General features: G+C 40.6%; 1 pseudogene; it reads right to left on the reverse strand.

Annotated features, from left to right (window-relative positions):
• Window positions 1-2,225: 2,225 nt before the first annotated feature.
• LOC122454493 lies at window positions 2,226-4,120 on the reverse strand (annotated as a pseudogene).
• Between the last annotated feature and the right edge of the window lie 1,163 nt (window positions 4,121-5,283).

The following is a 5,283-nucleotide window of genomic DNA, read 5'->3' on the forward strand; positions in this document are numbered from 1 at the left end:
ACTTACACAGTTCCCTGAGCAATAGAAGCAGAGGCTTGCTGGGAAATATTGCTGCCTCAGCCCCTGTGTGGGCTCCAGGCCACGTCACTCCTGTCGATACCTGACCACCACCCTCAGTGTCATTCTGTGCACATTTTCATTCTTTCCTGGCTTGTCCCTGGAAAAGGGCAAAGAGAGACCGACAGACAAAAAAAAAATAATTTTATTTCCCCTTTATTCTTACTTCTTTAGACTTGACATATTGATAAAATGAGCCCTCCCAACCTAGTTTATAGTTCCCATGCCTCAATAAAAGGTTCGTAACTTTCACCTACTGTATTCACTCAGCTGGAAGATAATTTCTTTGTTCATATTAATCTATAAATCTAGTATTTACTTTGTTTGTATAATCTTCCACCGAAACTTTAGGAAACTGTTTTTTTTTTTTTTTTTCAGATGTTGCTCTATATTCCTTGGGCTGCTATTTTTATAAGCAATCAAAGCTCCTGCAAACCCTGCTGTAATTATAAGATGGTATCAGAATAAATTATCACTGAGTTATAAGCTTCTGATATAAAAAGAAAGCCTTTTTGGTTTTAGCCTTTTTAAAATGATAAACCATTTTTACACAGTTATATAACTTAGAATTTTAAAAATTCACAAAAATAAAAGGAGAAAATAAAAAAATACCCACAAAGTACTACCTTGGGAAAAACTTGTTTTTTGATTGAGCTTTTCCAGAATTATCAATCTACTTTGTTTTGTATAAAACAAGAGTCTCATGTTTTCTTTCTGTGCCAATGAGTACATCACATTATTGTATTTAATGTACACTATTTATTGTTTGGGGCTTCCCAGCTAGCTCAGTGGCAAATAATCTGCCTGCCAATGCAGGAGATATGGGTTCCATCCTTGGGTCGGGCAGTTCCCCTAGAAAAGGAAATGACAACCCACTTCAAAATTCTTGCCTGGGAGATCCCAGGGACAGAGGAGCCTGGCTGGCTACAGTCCATGGGGTTGCAAAAGAGTTGGACACAACTTAGGGACTAAACAACAACAATTTTATTGTTTGATGGTTTCATGAATTTATACCATCTCTACTGTGTACTAAGTAATGTATATGTGTACACATATACATAGATGTGTCTGCTTACTGAATTTTTCTTCATTCTTTTATCTTTCTGTATATTCTGATGTTACAATATCTCATGATGGTTTAGCTTTTGTAACTTTAGAGTACTTCTTAATACTTAATTGAGCAAGTTGTCCCTTACTGCTCTTTTTTGTAAATTTGAAGTAAAGGCTTGCTGCTATTTTAGTGACCCTGTTTAACCTCTGAAGCCAGTTATGATTAAAATGATATTTTCCCACTTTATTGTGCATATCTCACAAATGCACATGGGCGTGTGTGTGCACACACACATACCCATACACACACCCCTTACAGCAGAACTATTGCAGGAAAATGGCAAAGTAAAGAGAGTTGACTTCCAGCATTCTCACTCCATCCCTTACAGTAGGCTTCTCACTCTTGGAAACGCTGAAGATGCCTGGTGTTCTCAGGGTGTCTTTACCAAAACCCCACCAAATTTTCCTTCGAGTTAGAGGTCCAATCAGAAAGGAAAGGCAAGCCCACGTCAGACCTCCTTCTTACAGATATGCATTTAAAAATGATCCACTTCCCTAACCCACAAAAATGAAGCCCCGATGCTGGAGTATCAGTTCTCTAGACAAGGTCCACCAAGCAAAATATTTTTAATCTCAACGAGTAACTACATATTTTCTAAGCTAGGTACCAGACTCATGTATCATGTTCTGTGTCAGTCTTTTAATCTTTAAAATAATTGCCCAGCATTAAAATTAATACTGAGCATTGAATGCTTTGCACAATGGAATCTTTCCCATTTAGAGAAGTTACCATTTAAAGAGTTGGAAATGGCTCAGTATTGTGGAGCAAGTGAGGAACTGGAACAGAGGCATGGAGTAGTGAAGCAGTGTTTCAGGCGCTGATACCACATCAGTGTGCAGGACAGCCCCCAGGGATAGGGGCTGGCAGAGAAAGGAATCATCTGGGTCAGAGACTGGTAATCTTGGAGGCAAATCAGAACCATCTGTGTGGGGCTTAGTAAATACGGATGCCTTACAAACAGAAATAATTAAAGCCCAACATTTGGGGTGGGGCTGGGGTTTTGTTTATCTTCTCTATTATTTGTTTTAATGCACCCCAGGTGATTTTTTTTTAATTTACACCAACTGCTTTTTATTATTCAGTTCCAGAAACCTTTCACAAGATGGTAAAAAAAAGGGGGGGGGGAGAAAAAAAGAAAGAAAAAGAAACACCCCCCTTGCCCCCCGCCCAAAACTTTACAACCACAGCTCAGCTAATGATATTTTTTCCATTGTTCCCAATCAGTTCCAAACTCATTGTGTGCAAAGCCCATTTTCCCATGCATATAAATGATAGATACAGGCTATGAAATTCCTTATTCTATTTGTAGCAGCTTATGCAGGTGCAGCCAAACACAAAGCTTCAGGACAAATTGTACACAAACTTTACAATGTGGGATTTGAATTTAAAATATGAAACATAAAATCTACACACACTGATAAAAATCAAGCACAGATATCAGGACTGAAACTTATAACCCATGTGTGAAAAGGAGTCTTGTTTCCTTTCAAGTGCTTTATTCTGCTATAGAACAGTTGAAATGAAGATGTAAAGCTTTGTGGTTAATTTAAATTATACACTCTGTAGATACTATACCAAAATTTTAAAAGTTACACATAGACCAACAGATGTCCATCAGTTCATCTGGGTTGACCAGACGCTCCAGCTGGATTGCAGAAAACCAACCAGGCCAGTGTGGAAAGAAAATCCACCTGTGCAATTTGTTTGCAGAGTTTGCTGATGGGCACATGGCACTCCTGGTCCATGATGGCTACTGCTTTCTTCATCAGAGCTATCATTATAGGCTTCACGCCTCTGACCACCTCCTGAGCCCCGCGTGCTATCAAATTCTTGAAGCGCTACCTCCTCTGTGACTCCAATAATATTTGGAACTTCTGGTCTGGATGGCAGAAGATCTTCTAATTCAGAAAGTTTATCTGGGTTGATCCAGTTGTTTTCAGGAAACTGCGCATCAAACTTTATGTAAAGATCACCTTTTTCAAAGGGATTACGATATTGTGGCATTCCTTCACCTCGAACTAACACGAACATATCCTGGTTCAATTACTTTGCCAGGGGGGTATTCCACCACAATCTGACATCCATCAAGGTGCTTAAATGTGAACTGGAATCCACAAAGAGCTTCAACAAGTCCTATCTTATATGTGATGTGCAAATCATTCCCATCTCTCTGGAACACCTCATGCTCTTTTCCTTGTAGCAAAAGAACAATGTCTCCTGGTTCCACTCCTGGGGCCTGGTCTGCTTCCCCAGTAAACATATTTCTCTGTCCATGTTTCATGCCTTTGTCTACGTGGACTTCAAGAATCTTGACTTCTTTAATCACTGTCTTCCCTTCACATTTTCTACAGTGGCCCTTTCCATTAATTACCTCTCCTCCTCCATTACAGTCAGAACACACAGACTGCATCTGCTCTACCATCCCTGGAGCCAGCTGTCTGATCATGATGCGGACACCTCGACCCGACCAGCACTACACTTCTGAACAGCTCCAGACTTCCCACCTTGGTCACTGCATGCACCACAGAGTACATTCTTGCTAAGTTGTAGTTTGGTTGTCTTGCCATTATACAGGTCTTCTAAAGATACTTTGAATGGATGCATTATGTCTCCTCCTCTTCTTCTGCCATTTCGACTTCTGCTCTGATTACCCGTGAAGCTAAATAATCCTCCACCAAAAATGTGAGAGAAAATATCATCCATGCCACCACCTCCACTGCTACCTTCCTGAAGACGTTGTTCTCCGCATCTGTCATACAGTTCGCGCTTCTCAGGATTTGATAGTACTTCATATGCAAAAGCTATTTCTTTGAATTTGTCACCAGCATTTGGATTCTTATCAGGATGGTATTCTTTGGCTAACTTTCTGTATGCCTTCTTCAGCTGGTTCTCACTGGCGCCAGGCGGGACGCCCAGGATGTCCTACACTTTGGGGTCGGCCACGTTCGCCATGGCGGCCGGCCGGGCAGCGCTCCGGAAAGAAGGCGGAGAAGCAGGAGGAGCGGAGCAGGGCCCTAAGCGGCGGCAGAGGCGGCAGCGCAGGCGGGGACTCACCCCAGGTGATCTTAAATACTCAAGTACACTATCAAGGGTGAAACAGACCGCCAGCCCAGGTTGGATGCATGAGACAAGTGCTCAGGGCTGGTGCACTGGGAAGACCCAGAGGGATGGGATGGGGAGGAAGGTGGGAGGGGGGATCGGGATGGGGAACACATGTAAATCCATGGCTGATTCATGTCAATGTATGGCAAAAACCACTACAATTAAAAAAAAAAAGTCTGTTCTGTATTTCTGTGTCTCTTTTTCTGTTTTGCATATAGGGTTATCATTACCATCTTTCTAAATTCCATATATATGTGTTAGTATGCTGTAATGTTCTTTATCTTTCTGGCTTACAGAACAGACTTTTGAACTCTGTGGGAGAATGTGAGGGTGGGATGTTTCAAAAGAACAGCATGTATACTATCTATGGTGAAACAGATCACCAGCCCAGGTGGGATGCATGAGACAAGTGCTCGGGCCTGGTGCACTGGGAAGACCCAGAGGAGTCGGGTGAAGAGGGAGGTGGGAGGGGGGATCGGGATGGGGAATAAGTGTAAATCTATGGCTGATTCATATCAATGTATGACAAAACCCACTGAAATGTTGTGAAGTAATTAGCCTCCAACTAATAAAAAAATTAAAAAAATAAAAAAAAAAAAAAAAGACTGAAGTACTATTTTACTGAAATATATGTAACAGAAAATTATAATTTTAACCACTTTTAAGTGAACAATTTCCAGGTGATTTTAATTTAGCCTCTAGTGTTCTAGATGAAGAGATTGGGAAAGATATATGTGTTGGGCAGGTAGAATGCTTCCGAAACAAAGCAGCTTGCAATTAAATATAATCTATGACACCTGTGATTTTTAGCTAATCACCTGATAAATTCACGGTGAACTTCACTAAATAATAAAGCATCCGAGTTATCAAGACTAAAGAAATAGTGAAATAGGGCAATCATTTATGTAGGCAAAACCAAAATTTTTACATAAATTACTTGTCTACCTCAGGGGTTCTTTGGATTTATAAATGTATATCAGATTTAGTAATGAGGCCTTTTCATTTTGCGTAGC

This window comes from Cervus canadensis, chromosome 16, assembly GCF_019320065.1.
Source record: "Cervus canadensis isolate Bull #8, Minnesota chromosome 16, ASM1932006v1, whole genome shotgun sequence".
NCBI classification, from domain to species: domain Eukaryota; kingdom Metazoa; phylum Chordata; class Mammalia; order Artiodactyla; family Cervidae; genus Cervus; species Cervus canadensis.